The sequence below is a fragment of the Pelobates fuscus genome, chromosome 6 (genome assembly GCF_036172605.1).
Source record: "Pelobates fuscus isolate aPelFus1 chromosome 6, aPelFus1.pri, whole genome shotgun sequence".
Lineage (NCBI taxonomy): Eukaryota > Metazoa > Chordata > Amphibia > Anura > Pelobatidae > Pelobates > Pelobates fuscus.
The window spans coordinates 193,275,824-193,298,676 of record NC_086322.1 but is presented as its reverse complement, the minus strand read 5'-3'; the positions used below and the strand labels follow the sequence as shown (position 1 = coordinate 193,298,676).

General features: G+C 38.8%; 1 protein-coding gene across 2 annotated transcripts in view; it reads left to right on the top strand.

Moving 5' to 3' along the window:
- The first annotated feature begins 550 nt into the window (after positions 1 to 550).
- Positions 551 to 22,853, top strand: part of BMPR1B (bone morphogenetic protein receptor type 1B) — a 407,993-nt gene continuing 385,690 nt past the window's right edge. For both annotated transcript variants that reach the window (XM_063458618.1, XM_063458615.1), the window contains exon 1: positions 551 to 737. The gene's annotated coding sequence lies outside the window, so the exon portion shown is untranslated. The remainder of the gene's footprint in view (positions 738 to 22,853) is intronic.

Here is a 22,853-nt window from a genome sequence, read left to right as displayed (position 1 = left end):
TATCATTTGTAGCAAAAAATAAATGAAATTATTATTACATTTTATTATTAAACTGTCCTATTGTTGCACAATGTAACCGAAGTGACCTAAATGAGGTGATAAAGTTTCCGATTACAATCTCTACATTTCAAAATGAATAAAGTCATAATTTAAATATAAAACTTTAAATAATGTAAACAAATGTACACCACTACTCATTACTGCATTCTGGCACTTTATCAGTATGCAACAAAAAAACCTGTTTTACATTATATATATAAACCTTTATGGAACAATTTATTAAGGTTTACCATCTTTATGAGAAAACATCTATATATTATTGTTACTGCAATGATAAATGGCTGCCATCATTTCTCCAGCACTGATTTTCCTAAACTGGCCATGAGTTATGTACTTATTTTGTGTGGGTTAAATAGCCCTCCAGTTGCTCTCCACTGTCTGTCACCCTAAACACAGTAAAGTAATATCATGCCTCAGTGAGGTTAGTGGAGGGAGCTGCTCAGCACTGGTAGAGGCCAGCAGGCAGACTTTCAATCACTAGTGGGAGCTGCAGAGGGACAGACAGGCTGTGAACGGTGCAAGGAAAGGAGAAAGAGAGAGACAGAGAAGAGTGCTGTGAGGAGAAGAGTGCAAGACACAGTGACTGGAGTCTAGTGGACACTCTGCCAACAGGTCATCTGAAGCTGTTGCATGCTGCACCCTGCAGGACCCTGACAGACAGACCCAGCTCAGAGCAGGTACGTGCACTGGGAGACCTTCAAGTCAGTTGGGGCTTGCTCCAAACCAGGCAGGCAACACTGCTACAGATCCCAAGCCTGTGCCGTGCATACATGCACTGTGCAGAGCTACTGATTGCTAATGGTCAGACTCAGAACCCATGCATGTCATTACTAGTTACTGTGTATCATTGATTACTCATGACTTATTTCCCTATAGCTGGTCTCCCCTGGAATGTCTCCTCGTTGTATTATGGGCAGTGTGGCTCTGTATATTCTACTTTTACTAGCTGAGCATTATTTTCTCCTTTAAAAAAAATCAATTTCTGCCACCTTTTAAAAAGTCACGTGAAACCCCGGCGATAAGAGCGGTATACGCTAAACACAGCGATATGTGTGTGGGTTGCTGGTATGCTCCACGTTCTATGCCCGCATTTATTGTTGTCATGGCTGCGTTCTGAAACTTGTTGACCTTCCGCCCGGTGACATGTTGACCTGTGTGTATTAAAGGAGCTGAGCGCAGTGACCAGCACATGCAGTCTCACCCAGCGAGTCTCACTTCAGTGCTCCAGCAGGATGTGCTATCCTGTTTCTGTCCGTACACTGAGTTGTGGAGACTCGCACAGGCAGTTACAATGGGAAAGAAACGTGTCTCACTAAAAAGCTGGGAAAACATGTCAATCCATTGTTAGGCTTAATACCTTGTTATTGGAGCTTGATTTCAGTCTAAATGACATGCTATATTAATTATGTTATGTCTGCAGCATGCGTGTTACATAGTTACTTACATGTGACAAAACAAATGGCCTGGACGTGTGTGTGTGTCTGTTTGTATGTCTATTATAAGTTGATTTTTTTTTTAAATACATTTTTGCACACATACATTTATTTTAAAAAAAAATCAACTTCTAATATTGCACCTATACCTTATTTATTCTGTAATACTAGTGATTAAGGAATTCATATAATGCAATCTCCCAGCTGTAAGTGTTGTGTAAAATGTAGCACTCAAAATAGTGCATGGGATATTCAGAAAGACATATCTTGGTACGTCATTTAGTCCTTTGACTCTGTGGTAAATGACATTCACCTAATGCTGTGTGTTGACTCTGACCATGTGTTGGGTAAATCTTTATGTATATTGGTTTTCTGTCAAAACTCAGCCTGTGATTAAGACATTAGCAAACAGCAAATGCAGACTTGTTCATACACTGAACACTGAGGTATGTGCAAGATTAAACACAATATGTTTTTCACACCTGTAGAACTCACAGGGTTAATATGTCACATCCCTACTTTCTACAAAATAAAGATGTCTGTGGCTCAGGTACAATATGAAGTCTAAAACCAGAAGTTTAAAGCAAAGGCTTAGTTCAGCCCCCTCTGATCCATATGGGGTCAGAACTCTGAAGTAGTTTTTGTTTGTAACAGAAAGCTCTCACAGATTGCAAGGGTCACATCTGTGCATTTTAGTGGAAAAGTAGAAAATGGTTTGGCCGCACAGAAACACTGCATAAGCTATACACGCACGAATGAAAAAATGTGTCTATTCAGTTGGAAACTTGTTATAGTATGACTGTTATTAAAGAAAATGTTGAGAGACGTATAAAATAAATCTTGAACACTAATTAGCACTTTTAAAAAGCTCGTAAAAAATAAAAAAAATTCTGTTATCAGAGCATTCAATTCTGTAAGCAAAAATGTCTCCAAATAAACCCCCTCAAGGAATGCTAACATACCATTTAATAGAAAGTTAAATTACATATAAAACTGCAAGGGCATTTGAGGAGCAGTTTGTATAATGCGATCTAGTGCCATGCATACAGAAGATTAACTTTTATGGGAAATCCATTTATAAATTGTTTTCGCTGCAGTGTGACTCTTTAATCAAGAGTGGTTGGAAATTTTAGTCACATCATGTGTACTTTGTCTCTCATGGCCCCCATATTATTAAGATTATTTACACAGCATGAACACATTCTCTATTTATAGATAAAAATATATGTAAAGTATTAGTCTAAAGTTCACGGTGCATGGCAATTACTTTCAATCAGGGTTAGCGCAACAAATAATTAATCGCCCACCACTATTAGCAAGGGGGAAACCTTCATAACGACTCCTTCCCCGCTCCTTCTCTTTTTCCTTGGACTCTGACAAAAGGGCTAAAAGGGTGCCATGGAAATTTTGTATCAGTATTACAGCTAGTTACCATGTCAGGAACACTTAAAGATGCGTTTTAAAGGAACACTCCAGACACCAAAACAACTTCAGCTTAATTAAGTTGTTATCGTGCTAAGAGGTCCCTTGAAGCACTCTTACCTCAAGGGGTTAAACCATTCTCGAACGATTTAACCCTTAAGTTGCCTCCAGCATCGGTATCCACTCCTACTCTGGCAGCTTCTGGCTTCTGAATTTTGAGTTTCAGGAAGCACAGAGTGCCGCCAGACAGGGTTGTCACTGATTGGTAGAAGGCGGTGAGCTGACACTTTCAGCCAATCAGTGACTACTCATTCTCTAAACTGGCTTGCAAAAGATGCTTTTTTTTGCAGGACGGTTCTGTGAATGGGAAAATCACTCATTGGCTGAGAGCTTCAGCTGACCGCTCTCAGTCAATCATCAGCACTTCTGCCTGGAAGCACTCTGCATTTCCTGAATCTCAAAATTTAGAAGCCAGAAGCAACCAGGGGAGGAGTGGAGATCAACGCTGGAGTTAACTTAGCGGTTAAACCATTAGACAACAGTTTAACCCCCTTGCGATAAGGGTATCTCCAGGGGCCTCCTGGTACCATAATAACTTAATTTAGATGAAGTTGTTTTGGTGCTTGGAGTGTTCCTTTAAGTACCATAACATCTACAGCCCACTAAAGTGGTTGTGGTGTCTGGAGTCCAGTGGGGTTACCTCAGGGATTGGTTGAGGGCAGTGAGTTTACACTTTCAGCCAATCAGTGACTCCCCATTCACTAAACTGGCTTGCAAAAGGTATGTTTCTTTGCAGGCCAGTTTAGTGAATGGGGAGTGACTGATTGGCTGAGAGCATCAGCTTACCGCTCTCAGTCAATCAGCGGCGTCCCTGCACGGTGTCACTCTGCGCATCTCAAAATTCAGAAGCTTGGAAGATACCAGGGCAGGAGTGAAGACTAGCACTGGAGTCACCTTAAGGGGGTTGACATAAGATGACAAAAGAGTGGTTCCGGGGCCTCCTTGCACCACAACAACTTCCAGTGGAGTTCCCTCAGGGTGAGTAGTCAAAAAGCTTTTAAACTGACATCAATTCTGTCCATCTTTGGGCAGAATTCATTGGCTGAGGGCTTCAACAGATGCTGTCAGCCAATTACTTTCATCCAGATAGGGATGCAGTTGATCTATCTAATATAAATAATAACATCATAATAATGTATAAGGGGAACTTCTACTTTAGCTATTTCTTAAGAAGAGGCCAGAGTGTGGCAACCAGAGGATCCCGGCAAGAGTTTCCCATCACAGCTTGCACTAAGGATCTCTTTAAAAATATTTTAGTTCCTGCTTAATATATTTAAATATCCATGACAGCAGACATATTCTAAATATCATACAGTATTCTAAAAATGTCTATACCTTTTGTTGGTCATTTTTGAATCTGTTCAGCAGTTTTTTGTTTTTTTTTAAATAAATAAATAGTTTCAGCTAATCTTGGTTATTTTAGTTACATAGAATGATCAAAGATTTCAAATAGCCAATTCTTGTTTCCTGGCAACAGAGTTCTGGGAGTTACTTTGTAAGTCCTTCAAACGGGGCTTCCCATATACAGAACTTGTGGACATTCTCTAGCATTCTCCATATACAGAGCTCTACGGACATTCTCTAGCATTCTCCATATACAGAGCTCCGCAGATATTCTCTAACATTCTAATACTCCAAATACAAAGCTTTGCAGACATTCTCTAGCATTCTCCATATACAGAGCTCCACGGACATTCTCTAGCATTCTCCATATACAGATCTCCGCAGACATTCTCTAGCATTCTCCATATACAGAGCTCCGCAGACATTTTCTAGCATTTTCCATATACAGAGATCCGCAGACATTCTCTAGCATTTTCAATATACAGAGCTCCACAGATGTTCTCTAACATTCTAATTCTCCATATACAGAGCTCCACAGACATTCTCTAGCATTCTCTATATACAGAGCTATGCACACATTCTCTAGCATTTTCCATATTCAGAGCTCCACAGACATTCTCTAGCATTCTCCATGTGCAGAGCTTGTGGATATTGTCCAGCATTCCCCATATACAGCGCTCTACAGATATTCTCTAGCATTCTCCATATACAGAGCTTGTGGACATTCTCTAGCATTCTCCATATACAGAGCTCCACGGACATTCTCTAGCATTCTCCATGTACAGAGCTTGTGGATATTGTCCAGCATTCCCCATATACAGCGCTCTACAGATATTCTCTAGCATTCTCCATATACAGAGCTCCATGGGCATTCTCTAGCATTTTCCATATGCAGAGCTTGTGGACATTCTCTAGCATTCTCTATATACAGAGCTCCACGGACATTCTCTAGCAAGCTCCATATACAGAGCTCCACGGACATTCTCTAGCATTTCCCATGTACAGAACACCACAGACATTCTCTAGCATTCTCCATATACAGAGCTCCGTGGACATTCTCTATATAAAAAAAAATTATATTCAGAGCTCACAGACATTCCGTAGCATTCTCCATATACAGAGCTCAGCAAACAATCTCTAGTATTCTCTAGCATTCTCTGTATAAAGTGCTCCGTGGACATTCTCAAGCATTCTTCACACACAGAACCCTGCAGACATACTCTAGTATTCTCCATATACAGAGCTCTGTGGACATTCTCAAGCAATCTTCACATACAGAGCCCCGCAGACATACTCTAGTATTCTCCATATACAGAGCTCTGTGGACATTCTCAAGCATTCTTCACATACAGAGCCCTGCAGACATACTCTAGTATTCTCCATATACAGAGCTCTGTGGACATTCTCAAGCATTCTTCACACACAGAACCCTGCAGACATACTCTAGTATTCTCCATATACAGAGCTCTGTGGACATTCTCAAGCAATCTTCACATACAGAGCCCCGCAGACATACTCTAGTATTCTCCATATACAGAGCTCTGTAGACATTCTCAAGCATTCTTCACATACAGAGCCCCGTAGACATACTCTAGTATTCTCCATATACAGAGCTCTGTGGACATTCTCAAGCATTCTTCACATACAGAGCCCCGCAGACATACTCTAGTATTCTCCATATACAGAGCTCCATGGGCATTCTCTAGCATTTTCCATATACAGAGCTTGTGGACATTCTCTAGCATTCTCCATATACAGAGCTCCACGGACATTCTCTAGCAAGCTCCATATACAGAGCTCCACGGACATTCTCTAGCATTTCCCATGTACAGAACACCACAGACATTCTCTAGCATTCTCCATATACAGAGCTCCGTGGACATTCTCTATATAAAAAAAAAATTATATTCAGAGCTCACAGACATTCCGTAGCATTCTCCATATACAGAGCTCAGCAAACAATCTCTAGTATTCTCTAGCATTCTCTGTATAAAGTGCTCCGTGGACATTCTCAAGCATTCTTCACACACAGAACCCCGCAGACATACTCTAGTATTCTCCATATACAGAGCTCTGTGGACATTCTCAAGCATTCTTCACATACAGAGCCCTGCAGACATACTCTAGTATTCTCCATATACAGAGCTCTGTGGACATTCTCAAGCATTCTTCACACACAGAACCCTGCAGACATACTCTAGTATTCTCCATATACAGAGCTCTGTGGACATTCTCAAGCAATCTTCACATACAGAGCCCCGCAGATATACTCCAGTATTCTCCATATACAGAGCTCTGTGGACATTCTCAAGCATTCTTCACATACAGAGCCCCGCAGACATACTCTAGTATTCTCCATATACAGAGCTCTGTGGACATTCTCAAGCATTCTTCACACACAGAACCCTGCAGACATACTCTAGTATTCTCCATATACAGAGCTCTGTGGACATTCTCAAGCAATCTTCACATACAGAGCCCCGCAGACATACTCTAGTATTCTCCATATACAGAGCTCTGTAGACATTCTCAAGCATTCTTCACATACAGAGCCCTGCAGACATACTCTAGTATTCTCCATATACAGAGCTCTGTGGACATTCTCAAGCATTCTTCACACACAGAACCCTGCAGACATACTCTAGTATTCTCCATATACAGAGCTCTGTGGACATTCTCAAGCATTCTTCACACACAGAACCCTGCAGACATACTCTAGTATTCTCCATATACAGAGCTCTGTGGACATTCTCAAGCAATCTTCACATACAGAGCCCCGCAGATATACTCCAGTATTCTCCATATACAGAGCTCTGTGGACATTCTCAAGCATTCTTCACATACAGAGCCCCGCAGACATACTCTAGTATTCTCCATATACAGAGCTCTGTAGACATTCTCAAGCATTCTTCACATACAGAGCCCTGCAGACATACTCTAGTATTCTCCATATACAGAGCTCTGTGGACATTCTCAAGCATTCTTCACACACAGAACCCTGCAGACATACTCTAGTATTCTCCATATACAGAGCTCTGTGGACATTCTCAAGCAATCTTCACATACAGAGCCCCGCAGACATACTCTAGTATTCTCCATATACAGAGCTCTGTAGACATTCTCAAGCATTCTTCACATACAGAGCCCCGTAGACATACTCTAGTATTCTCCATATACAGAGCTCTGTGGACATTCTCAAGCATTCTTCACATACAGAGCCCCGCAGACATACTCTAGTATTCTCCATATACAGAGCTCCATGGGCATTCTCTAGCATTTTCCATATACAGAGCTTGTGGACATTCTCTAGCATTCTCCATATACAGAGCTCCACGGACATTCTCTAGCAAGCTCCATATACAGAGCTCCACGGACATTCTCTAGCATTTCCCATGTACAGAACACCACAGACATTCTCTAGCATTCTCCATATACAGAGCTCCGTGGACATTCTCTATATAAAAAAAAATTATATTCAGAGCTCACAGACATTCCGTAGCATTCTCCATATACAGAGCTCAGCAAACAATCTCTAGTATTCTCTAGCATTCTCTGTATAAAGTGCTCCGTGGACATTCTCAAGCATTCTTCACACACAGAACCCCGCAGACATACTCTAGTATTCTCCATATACAGAGCTCTGTGGACATTCTCAAGCATTCTTCACATACAGAGCCCTGCAGACATACTCTAGTATTCTCCATATACAGAGCTCTGTGGACATTCTCAAGCATTCTTCACACACAGAACCCTGCAGACATACTCTAGTATTCTCCATATACAGAGCTCTGTGGACATTCTCAAGCAATCTTCACATACAGAGCCCCGCAGATATACTCCAGTATTCTCCATATACAGAGCTCTGTGGACATTCTCAAGCATTCTTCACATACAGAGCCCCGCAGACATACTCTAGTATTCTCCATATACAGAGCTCTGTAGACATTCTCAAGCATTCTTCACATACAGAGCCCTGCAGACATACTCTAGTATTCTCCATATACAGAGCTCTGTGGACATTCTCAAGCATTCTTCACACACAGAACCCTGCAGACATACTCTAGTATTCTCCATATACAGAGCTCTGTGGACATTCTCAAGAAATCTTCACATACAGAGCCCCGCAGACATACTCTAGTATTCTCTATATACAGAGCTCTGTAGACATTCTCAAGCATTCTTCACATACAGAGCCCCGTAGACATACTCTAGTATTCTCCATATACAGAGCTCTGTGGACATTCTCAAGCATTCTTCACATACAGAGCCCCGCAGACATACTCTAGTATTCTCCATATACAGAGCTCCATGGGCATTCTCTAGCATTTTCCATATACAGAGCTTGTGGACATTCTCTAGCATTCTCCATATACAGAGCTCCACGAACATTCTCTAGCAAGCTCCATATACAGAGCTCCACGGACATTCTCTAGCATTTCCCATGTACAGAACACCACAGACATTCTCTAGCATTCTCCATATACAGAGCTCCGTGGACATTCTCTATATAAAAAAAAATTATATTCAGAGCTCACAGACATTCCGTAGCATTCTCCATATACAGAGCTCAGCAAACAATCTCTAGTATTCTCTAGCATTCTCTGTATAAAGTGCTCCGTGGACATTCTCAAGCATTCTTCACACACAGAACCCCGCAGACATACTCTAGTATTCTCCATATACAGAGCTCTGTGGACATTCTCAAGCATTCTTCACATACAGAGCCCTGCAGACATACTCTAGTATTCTCCATATACAGAGCTCTGTGGACATTCTCAAGCATTCTTCACACACAGAACCCTGCAGACATACTCTAGTATTCTCCATATACAGAGCTCTGTGGACATTCTCAAGCAATCTTCACATACAGAGCCCCGCAGATATACTCCAGTATTCTCCATATACAGAGCTCTGTGGACATTCTCAAGCATTCTTCACATACAGAGCCCCGCAGACATACTCTAGTATTCTCCATATACAGAGCTCTGTAGACATTCTCAAGCAGTCTTCACATACAGAGACCTGCAGACATACTCTAGTATTCTCCATATACAGAGCTCTGTGGACATTCTCAAGCATTCTTCACATACAGAGCCCTGCAGACATACTCTAGTATTCTCCATATACAGAGCTCTGTGGACATTCTCAAGCATTCTTCACATACATAGCCCCGCAGACATACTCTAATATTCTCCATATACAGAGCTCTGTGGACATTCTCAAGCATTCTTCACATACAGAACCCTGCAGATATACTCTAGTATTCTCCATATACAGAGCTCTGTGGACATTCTCAAGCATTCTTCACGTACAGAGCCCCGCAGACATACTCTAGTATTCTCCATATACAGAGCTCCGTGGACATTCTCAAGCATTCTTCACATACAGAGCCCTGCAGACATACTCTAGTATTCTCCATATACAGAGCTCTGTGGACATTCTCAAGCATTCTTCACATACAGAGCTGGGTGAAATTCATAATACATGTAAATCACAAACATATATGCTGCCAAGGCTACCCATGAATGCTCTAATATATGCCATGCATGCATGTATTTTTATTTGCATGAATAGGCATTGACACCCAACAAAGGGAAATGCTTTATTATCAGTGCAATTCTTTCATTCTTTAAACCCATGTTATATTGTCTGTATTCACAAATCAAGAATAGAAATGTGTTACCTTGAATGTGAATAGAAAGGAGTTGACTGATGGACGAGAGCATCAGTATAGGCAATGGAAGATTTTAGTTAGGAAGTAACGCTAGCCAATTTTAGGTTTATTTACATTAGAAAAGAGCTGCCATTGATGAGAGCAGAAAGAATGATGGATATACAAATGTATTCAGGGTTAATGCAAAGAATGGGGGCTTTTCATTTCAAGGTCTCCTTAACATGAGATCACCAACCATGTCATATGTTAATGGACATTTTAGAAATGCACAGAAATAGTATATATAAAAGTAACCAAATAAACTAAACATTAATAAAAATATATATATATATATAAAATTTAACTGCCGAAAACATCAGTAGACGAAAATGTCTGAGAGTTTTTTTTACGTCTCTTGTATGAGCTCAGACTTAATTATTTCTTCTATTCAGTCACCAAGATGACTCTGTGTGTGTGCTAGATATTCATGATCAGTCTGATAGCTAAAGAAAAATGAGCAACCCTAATTGTTTTTGTTTTTTGCACTGTTACAGCACTAAAGAAAAATTAGTTTGTAGAAATATTGCATGAGTGTGCCCAGAGCAGCATGACTTGCCCATACCTGAATTGCTCCAAAGCAGGCTTTTTAATGTTAACACTGCCTTTTCAGGGAAAAGGCAATGTTTACATTGCTGCCTAGGAACACCTCTAGTGTGGCAGTCACTCAGACGGCCTCTAGAGGTGCTTCCTGTGTCAGTGCTGCAGAGCGTTTAAGGAATGTTTTATTGAATGAATCAATGCTGTGAAGAAATTATCACTGTTCTGGTACTAGTCAAGAGGGGCTTACCCAGTACTAGAAAAGTGGCAACCGATGGTGACCGAAGGCAATGAGAGTATATTTTAATACTGCAATAATTCATTAGTTCTTTATTTCTTACAAATAGAATCTGTATATTTCTATTACCGTCTTTGGTTTTATGAGTAACTTGCCCAACGAACTCTCAGCAGTTAATCCGAAAGGGCTGCCACTCAGACATGATATGATAAAAAAACAAACAAACAAAAAAAAAACGTAAAAACTTTAGGTTAGTCCATGGTGGCTTAAGTTCTTTTTTTGATGCTTGCTGTTTTCACTGGCTGTGGGTATGGTGTGGGTATGCAACCGTTATTCCACTTAGTACTGAAAATTCGACTTCGACATGTGTTTTTTGTGTCATTAAAATTCTATTACTGGATGGTTGTTAAATGTATAAATGAGTAGTGTTGCTGATTGCTGTTTTTACATTGTGATTTATCAAATAAAAGATTATAAAGGGCTTAAGAAGTGTCCCTTCTTTTTATAATGTTACTTGCAAGTGCCTTTCTGTGCTTTACTGGTGCAGAACAGTCCACAAATCTATTATGATGGATTTGTGGACAGTTCTTGACCAGTAAAACAGAGAAAATCACTGAAAAATGTAGAGGGAAGTTGTACATTTAAAGGTCCAAAATACACACCAAAACCATTTCAGCTTAAAGGGACACTCCAGGCACCAAAACAACTTCATCTAAAAAATGGAGGCTCCCCCAGGACAGCCTTACCTCTCGAACAGTTTAACTCCTTAGTTGATTCCAGCGGCGATGTCCACTCGCTTCCAGGCCGGCGTCCAGCTTCTGAAATTTCACTTTCAGGAAGTGCAGAGTGCTGCCGGGCAGGGGCTCTGATGATTCACTGAAATTGGTCAGCTGATGTTCTTAGCTGACGTTCTCAGCTAATCAGTGACTCCCCATTCACCAAACTGGCTTTCAAAATTTACATTTCTTTCCAATCCAGGTTTGTGAATGGGGAGTCACTTATTGGCTAAGAGTGTCAACTGACTGCTCTCAGCCAATCAACCGGTGCCTCTGTCTGGCACCACTTTGCGATTCCTGAAAATGATTTTTTTTAGAAGCCGGATGCTGCTGTGGTGGAGTGGACATTGCAGCTGGAGGTGACTTAGGGTTAAACCATTCAAGAAGAGTTTAACTCATTTAGGTAAGAAGGTCTACTGGGGCCTCCTGGCACCATAACAACTTAATTTAGATAGAGTTGTTTTAGTGCCTTTAATGTCCCTTTAATGAAGGGGTATTGGTGGAGTTGTAATGCCCCTGCAGTCTCACTGCCCAATACTATATGGTATATTTAAAACTATTTGAGTAAATTATTATTTGAGTAAGTGTTCAGAATATGTTATTATATGCTCCCTGTGTCCACGATGCACGTAGCATTTGATTGGCCACTGCCCAGCACTAACAAGGAAGTTTGTACTGATCAAAAGGTGAATGGGTCAGCTCAGCTACAGCAACAACTTCTACAGCTAAGAAAAAAAAGCATTTAGAAAGCTAGGAAGGGAATACAAGAATAAATACATACATGCATTGTACAAACTCATAAAAAATATGAATTTTCCATTAAAAATTGTATCCCTTAGAAGCCACATAAACTGAACTTTATTTAGAGATATTTAATGAATATTAGGTAGAGTAGCAGTTGGTGAGATAACAGTAGAACAGAAGAAAGAAAAATGAAAACATGAATAAATATCATTAAAATCTTCAAGTTTCATTGAATGTAATAAACTTTTATAAAAAGACAAGTGAAAATCTAAAGACAGTTGTCTGTTAATTAAACCAGCTATTTTTCTTTTCCATTTATTTTGATGTTTATTTATGAGAATAAAGTAATTCTGGATTTCATGAGCAGAGTTGCTACAACCAGTATTATACCTTCTCAATAATGATATCTTTAAAAAACAAAAGGCAAATCGTGAGGGGTCAGAAGGTAAAGTTAGAGACTCTTGTAGTAAATTGGATTTCCAAACTCCCTTTATAGTAACGCTGAAAGAGATTATAAAATGCACGGCCAGTTTACAGACAACATGGGATATATATATTTTCATTCCACAACCCCACTAACCTTTCTGAAATCGTTTTAGTGGAATAAGATTAGGTGAACATTTAAGCCAACTGGTTAAAAATGGCCAGGTTTGTTTTTCGGTATTCCAACAGTTCTGACTAGCTGACATCCCTTTCACAGTAAACTAGTGCAGCCCTAAGAATGAAATATAAGTGGTGAGTCGGGTACTATAAGGCTAAAATATCTTAGCTGGAAACCAATTTCAAATTTAGTCAAGATTGACAAATTTTAAACTCTGGTTGTTTGGCTTACATTTTTTACATCACTCCCCAAATCTCACTGTTGTATGGTGTATACCGAGCAACATAATTCATAAATTAATATTACAAATAAAACTACAATATGCATATAGATATATCAATATACATTTGCAAGATATAAAGTGGGCGGTATAGGCATCCAGACCACTTCAGCTCTTTGAAGTGTTCGGGGTGCAATATCTCTGTCACCCTTAGTCCTGCAATGTAAAACCTTGCAGATTTAGAGAAACTGCAATGATTACATTTCAGGACTAAGACTGCCCTAATGGCTGTCAGTTATAAAGTTACTAGAGGCACTTCCTGCTTGCTAGACTACTTTTGGTTGCATAACTGACGCTGGGTGGCCTCACATTTTACATGAGGACATCCAGTGTTAGTAAAGTACCCATAGGAAAGCATTACGTTCTGTATTTTTTTTCCAAATCTAGGAGACAAACTTATGCTACAGAGATAGGATTGTGTCTGAGTAGTACATACCTCCTGATAATTTAACCCCTTAAGGACACGACATGTGTGACATGTCATGATTCCCTTTTTGGTCCTTAAGGGATTAAGTGTCAAACACATACTTTTGCCTAAAATTTGTTACTCATGGAAAAAATGTAAAAGTTACACCTTCGGTAGCCAAGGAGTTATACTAGGTATGTGCATCGTATCACAGCTAAACGCTGCACATACAGACTCCAGGTATCACGATGCTTCAATTCACTGAAGTGGTCCTGGTGCTTGGAATAACCCTATAGGACGTTATGACATGAATACATGTTTATCAATCTAGTAATGAAAGGGTAACTCATTTTTAACTTTGGATGTTTTCAAATAAAATATGAATACTGAATGACTGTGTTTAAATAATTCCTTCCTTTTATCATGCATTGACAGTACTCGCTGCAAGTTTAAGGTGAGGAGGCTTGTGCTAAAGCAGTGGTTTCCAAACTTTTTAGGTTCAAGGCACCCATAATATGCAATATTTTTCCAAGGCACCTCAAGTCAAAACATTTTCTAAGTTGTATATATGTACAGCGCTGCAACATATACTGGGCCCTTAATCTTGGGAGTGGCACTGGTATGTGTGTATGGGGGGGTAATTGTGTGTATGGGATAGTGTGTGTGCATGGGTGGGTAATTGTGTGTATGGGGAGTTGTCTTTGTATGGGGAGCAGTGTGTGTATATGTGGGTAGTCTGTGTAGGGGGGGTAATTGTGTGTATGGGGGTAATTGTGTGTAAGGGGGGTAATTGTGTGTATGAGGGGGCAGTGTGTGTATGAGGGGACAGTGTGTGTATGGGGGCTGTGTGTGTGTGGGGGTAGTGTATGTATGGGGGGCAGTGTGTGTGTATGGGTGTAGTGTGTGTTTATTGGGGAGCTATTGTGTGGTGTGAGGTCTGTGGGGGTAGGAGAACAAATTAATATATATATTTTAATAAAAATAGAAATAATGTCCCCCCTCCCTGCTTATCTTTGCCTGGGAGACCGGACATTTCCTGCAATACCTGGTGGTGACAGTAAACTTTAGCAGCCTCAGGAGCTGCTAGAGTTCACTCTTGCGAGATTCGAATCGTTGCCGTGGTAACCGTGGCAATGCTCTGAGCTCACGAGAGGAGAACCTGGCGGAGCTGCAGGTTAGAGCTCCCCCGGGTCATCTCTCCCTCCATCCCCTGCCGGCTGTCAGCAAAGTGCTATCATCATAGCACCGGGAAAATAACTTGCGGCTCTCTTGTGTGCCCGGCACACAGTTATTCAATAGTGTCCATTGATCTTGCCCTTTTAAATAAAATTCAGAACTCGAGTTGGACACATTTGAAATGATATTTGAATGTATAATTTCTGATCACGATTACAATTTATTCTGTTGAGCAATTTCAGCTAGTTTAAGAACAAAGCTTTTTTATTGTGGACACATTTATTGCAGAACAATTTGGATACATTCATTGGAGCAATTATTTTAGCATATTTAAGAATACTAGTGATCATATTACACAATGTAATTGTATAGCTGCAGGGGACATGTTTGGCTATACAGTATTTCAATTTATACATTTCCCTCTGCAGCTTTCTTTAACTAATTTAAATTATGCATATGATAGTTTATTTAAGTAGTAGAACAGACAAGTACATGTGCTGCAGATAAATATTTTATACGAAGCGGGGAGAGTCTGTCTGATGTTTAGAAAGTACATTTTTATCTGTATATCGCCCTATTTTACTCTGCTTCTTGTTAGTGTTATCTACTTGATACGAAGGTTTGAAAAGACGTGAAGTTTGAGAATTTATCTAGGTAAAAAGCAAGGTTTTTCAGTTCTTTACAGTTGATTTTATAGAGTAACACACAGTATCTCACAAAAGTACACCACTGACATTTTTGTAAATATTTTATTATATCTTTTTATGTGACAACACTGAAGACATGACACTCTGCTACAATGTAAAGTAGTAAGTGTACAGCCTGTATAACAGTGTAAATTTGCTGTCCCCTGTTGAACATGTTGAACATACAGGCTGAAACACATTCATGTCAATATGGTCAACATTTCACACAAACCAGTTTTTTTTTGTTCTAGAATGCAAGGTTATAAGGTTATACATAGAACAGTTATGCCCCGTTTCCACTGAGCAGTGCAGTTCGGGTCGGTATGGTCTGGTACGCTATTTTGAGTGTTTCCATTATAAAAGTGGCCCATACAACTGAACCAAACCGCACCATTCCTGGGCCCCCTTCAGATGTAGGTCCATAAGAAATGGTACGGTACAGTTAGGGCGGAGCTACTGGCGTCACACTATACAATCCATTGATTGGTGGACAGGAAAACATCAATGCTCACGACAAATGACATGCTAGGCATTTGGTCTAAACCCCAAATGCCCCCTGGTGGTCTGACTTGCAGTGGAAACGATCATCTGAATCATACCGACCCAAATCATACTGCTCAGTGGAAACAAGGCATTACAGGGTTATCCATAGAACAGTTACAGGGTTATCCATAGAACAGTTACAGGGTTATCCATAGAACAGTTACAGGGTTATCCATAGAACAGTCACAGGGTTATCCATAGAACAGTTACAGGGTTATCCATAGAACGGTTACAGGGTTATCCATAGAACAGTTACAGGGTTATCCATAGAACAGTTACAGGGTTATCCATAGAATGGCTACAGGGTTATCCATAGAACAGTTACATGGTTATCCATAGAACAGTTACAGGGTTATCCATAGAACAGTTACAGGGTTATCCATAGAACAGTTACAGGGTTATCCATAGAACAGTTACAGGGTTATCCATAGAACAGTTACAGGGTTATCCATAGAACAGTTACAGGGTTATCCATAGAACAGTTACAGGGTTATCCATAGAACAGTTACAGGGTTATCCATAGAACAGTTACAGGGTTATCCATAGAACAGTTACAGGGTTATCCATAGAATGGCTACAGGGTTATATATTAAAGTAAAGCATTAACAAGAATTCAAAGATAATTTACCAACATAATATGTCTTATTTGCAATTCACTTTGAAGTACTAACTATTTACACTTTAGTGATTACCCTGCTATTGTTTAGTTGAAAAAAACAAACTCAAGGGGAAAGTGAACTAAAATATCTCTATTTGATACAGATTCACCTGATTTTCATTAGAAAGCTGTTTACAATTGTCATTAAATCCACTTACTGAACTTTTTTTTACAAATTGTGTTGGCAATTTGGGAGTTTGCATTCCCAAATATAGTTGCAAATTCTTTACAAATATCCTTGTATTATGTGCGTTATGCTAGGGTTAAGCAACCGCACACATATACATGTACACCTCCAATATTACGGCAATGGATGAACATATATACACAACATTAAATATTTATTTCTATACAAGTTTTAATGAGTTGTACATAGTGGTCTCCACTTTTAAAGATAATTTTCAAAACCACTAATTTTTATTTAAATTTCTTGATGAGTGACAACATTAAGGAATAGCAATCTACTATGAAGATAAATATATTTATTTTTTTAAGCGTTAGTGCAATTTTCACTGGTCAGACCTCCCTGGATAAATGAACTCACTCATTAAATTGCCAAATATATCTACTGCCTAATGATATAACTGTCTCAGTTTAGTCTTTCTTGATCACTGTGAGGGGTCTGTTGACTAAGAAATTCTAAACACTTTGCATTTAATTGAAGGACACCAATTCCTTTTTTGTTGACAACAGTATCATAAAAATGTATGAAGTGGGTTGAGGAGATAAAAAAACTGCAAACCCTTTTGAAGAAAATATGAATCATAAACATGACATTTTTTGTAATAAACTGGCCTGAAACTAATTATTACACTGCAAAAGACTTTGTTTAAACATTGGTGTAATTTCTGTACACATTGTTTCACTTTTGTTAATATAAACAACGATGTAATCTAGAATCGAGTCTCTAATAAGTATTTAAGCTGAACAGGATACATTTTGTGGATATTTAAGTTGAAAAGGATACAAGTTGTGGCTCTTTTGTAGCTAACTTTGAGAATATTGGCTTTTTGTGTGTGTTTATTTTGTGGTATTTTACAAATACTTTTTTTCATAGTTAAAATCAGTTATTTTTGAACTGTCAATCACTTTTGATGTCTGCTAATGATTTCATGGGAAAATAAGTTTATGAAGAAAATAAATTGTTTAACAGATTTGTAAAGTGTTTCTACATCATAGTGCAAATGTGCTTGCTGTGCCAAAACAGACATGCAAATTACCTTTTTAAAAGCAGGTTCAATTCTGCATCATATTAGGTTACCTTATAGCACTGTATTTTTCCACCAAATTGTATCTGATGTTCCCAAAAAATACACAACGTGCTCTGTGCTCAATGTGCTTAAAAATACAATAAAGTGCAACAAAGTGTATAATAGTTATATACAATAAAATGCCACAAAGTGAATATTTTATTGTAAGCAGCTAAACCACAATATAGGTGCTCCCCGCCCTATTATAATATATAAAAAAAATAGTGACTATCAGTTCTAAAAGGAACCAATAGTGACAAGTGGTGAGCGCTAAAATAAGGTTTTAAGCTTACCCTGAAAGGTTAGGCTGTATAGTCAAGATGGTAACTGAACATAATAGACATTCCGGTCACATAGGCTCAGGTGGATAACGGTAAAGTAAGATGTTCCTTCTTAGGTGGATAGGATATCCCCATATATAAAGAGACAAAAAATGAGGTAAGGAGAATGCAGCCAATTCTGGTGCATTAACTCTTAAAATACAAAAGTGAGTGAAAACACAGTGTCCTCTCACATTCTTAGGTGCCCTAGACCTGGAACCTAGGATAGCAGCATATGTATAATTTAAAGGAGATGCAACCCTTCTTTAGCAGCAGCAATGTTGAATACTCCACAAGACAACGTTTCCAGGTGTGATGCAATTTATTAAACAAACAAATTAAAAATAAATGAATATAGGCATAAACTGAAAAACGTATCTGCTTAATGTGGGGTCCGAGACACGTTTCGCTGGTCGGGTCTGGTTTTATCAATCGGTGTACTGAGTGCTGCTGCTTCTGGGTTTAAATATCCTACCAAATCCCATAATTGGTCCAACAGCACCCGTGGTACTACCAATAACGAGCGTTGTTTGGGGGGAGTGTGTGACACTCCAGCTGGTAATTTGACCCATCTTGATGCAGTCTGACTTACAACATTCCAGAGTCAGACTGCACTTTCGGGTTCGTATGGCCGTTGCCGTAAATTATCTCAATGACAGGATAGTGTGTAATAAATGTCCGTCACGTCACTTCCTTTTTACGGTGCAATTGCAATCTTCATGTACTTTTTGCCAATTCATTACATAGTTCCTTATCACAGTGTTCATTGTTGTTATTGGCATCCAAGTCCCAGTATATATATACTAGTGATACTCATAATGTCCAAGATAGAAAACAAAAAATGAAACAAAGAAAAACCGCATGTATAAAGTTAATGAACACTGAGTCAAACCAGTATTTAAAAAATTCAGACATGCAAATGACAATGGGTATGCAATGGATAGGGGAAAATTAAGAACCATAAAATGGAAAAATGGAAAAAAATAAAATATTATATAATTTTGGGCATTTATGGACTTAACATTACTTAACAAAAAAAAATGATAAAAATACATATTGGTAACATATAAAAGAGAATAAATACCAAATAGTGTAACAAAAATCCCATATATAAAATAGATATCAAATAGTATAATTCTAAAAATATAGTTCTAAAAAATATATGATTATAAAAAATGGCAAAGTCCGAAATCATCGTTAAGTCCTTAAGGTTGCATTGTATTAAAATAAAAAATCCATTGCATCTCCATTTGGCCGATTTTTTTTTATTAAATCACCTCCTCTCCAATTCATATTAATTTTTTTGGATCCCCCAAAATTTCATATGTCATGGATCACTATTGTGATGCAGTTTAAAATGTGAACATTATGAGTATCACTAGTAGATATATACTGGGACTTGAATGCCAATAACAACAATGGATGCCATGATAAGGAACTATGTAATGAACTGGCAAAAAAGGCATGAATACTGTAGGAATGTTTGTAGATAAATCAGTTGGAAAGTTTTTCTAATGGTATTGAATCATTTGGAAAGCTTATTAAATTGAGGCCATTGTCGGGTGGAGAGATCAGCCACAAATGCACCAGTTACAGCCTGCAATCAGTAGCCATGTAACTTGTTATTATATTACTTAAATTGTTCTCCAGGAACTCCCTCAAAAAGGTATACCTGGGGTCCACCATAGAATGAGCTAAGATATCCTCTAAGGAATTGTGGCGAAACCAACCTCGCCACTGGGCATTGGAGAAGCCTGTTTGCCCGCCTCCTGCCTGCTGACTATGGCCCCTGGGAGATTTGGCCCTTTAAATACAGTATTTGGGCATATTGTATTTTATTATGCTGCTGCTGGCCCTTTAAGAACCATCTGGGGACATACTGTGGAGTTACTGGGTGGCCACCATTTCATGTATCAGAGGCACATGGTGAGAACAATGGATGAAGCACATGGTGAGAACAATGGATGGCGGCCATTTTAACTCACAGACACTGTTTGGACTTTTCTACACGGTGCCATCTCACTGGTATTTGGTGTACAGAGACATTGTGCAGTAGTTTTAAACTATACAACAGGGGACACATTATACAGTAATTATTTTTCATATAGTCTGTATATGTTCTGTGGAATCTGCATTAAACTGTATCTTCCAAACTACTGAACGGATCTGGGTGAATTTTGGATATGGGGTTATTGCATGTTTTGGGGTCCCTGTGATATGTTTTATAAAACTGTATTTCTCTGCCTGTGATAATTGTATTACCCATTGTGTTCAGTAATCATATCACAGGCAGAGGGGATGATTTTGTGTGGGAGTGTCTGTGTGTATTGTACGGATTGATTGGTTGTATTTCAAAACCCTGTGGGCAGTACTATGTTTGTGGATTGTGAATAAAAGAGGCTGTATGTGCCAGTACAGTCAGTTCTGCTTGACCTCAAAACGAAGTGTTGTCTCGTTATTGGGGGAATTGGATTGTATGCTGATTGCCAGGAGTGTAAGCTGATTGTATGCCTTTCCTGTTCAGCTGTTTACAGCATTCATATGCTTGAGGGCATTCGTATGCTTCTCCGGTTCAGTGGCTGTGGTGTCTGCTGCAGTGCTTGGAGTCCTCAGGAAGCGCTAGGAGCATCCTTCAACGGAGGTGACCAGTCGGGGTGCCAGGTGATCCGTTACAGGAATAAAACAAGATTAGATTACCTTAATCAATCTTTTATATATAAGATTAAGTTGCTCTATAATAATTGCTTTGGATGATTTTTAATGAACTGCATTTATTTGAAATCTCTCAAAACTCTATAGTTCCATAAATACTGCACATATGCGACCCTTCTGGTTTGTTCACTTACCTTAAAGGGACACTATAGTCACCAGAACAACTACAGCTCATTGAATTTGTTCTGGTGAGTAGAATCATTACCTTGAGGCTTTTTGCTGTAAACACTGCTTGTTTCAGAGAAAATGCAGTGTTTACATTACAGCCTAGTGATAACTTCACTGGCCACTCCTTAGATGGCTGTTAGATATCCTTCTTGGGTCATTGCTGCCTAAAATGCATCCAACATTCAATGTCTCCTCCCTCTGCATGCAGACACTGAACTTTCCTCATAGAGCTGCATTGATTCAATTCATCTCTATGAGAAGATGCTGATTGGCCAGGGCTGTGTTTGAATTATGCTGACTCTGCCCCAGATCTGCCTCTCTATTAGTCTCAGCCAATCCTATGAGGAAGCATTGTGATTGGATCAGGTTACCACTTCTGATGATGTCAGCAGGCAGTGGGGATGTCCAAAGGAAACAGGGACAAAGTATGCAGCTGCAAACTTGAATACAAGTAAGATTTTACTATATTTAGGGAGGCCTGAGGGGACCAGGGTGGCTAGATAGTGATTTTAACCCTATTGGGTCAGGAATACATGTTTGTGTTCCTGACCCTATAGTGCTTCTTTAATAATATGCATCCAGTATGTGTTTTAATATGCTGTAAAATATCCTTGTAGTGATGCTATCTTTTAGTTTTTAACATAATATTATTCATCATTATAGTCAGCCTAAATGTTTTGGATCATATATTTTAAATAGTAAGGTTAAACATTCTACATGTTACAGATCTCCACCACCCGTATTCATTCAAGGCACTCAAACAAGACTTTATTTATGACCACAGAAAAGACCCAAGAAGGAGAGATATGTTGCCTATTCTGTATGACTGTAAAACACCTTTTGATTTTTCTTATGTTGAAGTACTGGGAATCACTGTATTCTGGGATTATAATTTTGTACCAGAAAGATAGTGCCCTGACTATTTGATGGAACAAAAAATGTAACAGTTTTTTTAAACCTCAGTGTGAAGATTTAGTTTTACCCCTTTTCTACCAAGTGATTTGCCAAAAAGACACAATTACTGCTTTTTTAAAACAAAATTTATCTTGAAAATATTGCGTTCATATATTAAAACTATATATATTTTTTCCTCTGCAAATATGACAAATATGGTGTACACGTGATTCTGGGGCTTGGAAGTATACTTATTAATATGTGTATACATGGCTTTGGTCATTAAAATGTCAACTTTCTCAATAAATGTTTAAATGACTAAATTATATTGGATTGCATAAGAAAAAGCTATAAAACCAGTGGGTCCTGTAACCCACTCTAGAGTTCATGTTTCTACCTCAAAGCACATAGTTCTTTCTGCACTTATTTATACACTGGGAGGTATTCTAAGTATGATTTAGGCAGGATTTAAAGTTTCTAGGGAAATTAGTGACATGTGAGATTTCATTGTTGTACACAAATTCGTATTTCTAGCTGCAAAATCGATTTCTGTGTAAGGTATAAAAATATATCTCCTGTGAATTAAACTAATATTATACATATACACTATTAAAATGCGTCCAAAGACTGCAAGATGTGTCTTTACCGTTCTTTCTGGTAAAAGTCAAATATTTCATGCAATTACACTACTTTTAATTCAATAAATAGAACTCAGAGATGCCATTGTCATTGAAATTAAAGAAAATGAAGCATTTTCTGAAAACTATTGAAACAGGTTTATAAATGATATCCATATGTTAATAGGTAAGATCAATATATGCTTTTCTGCTCT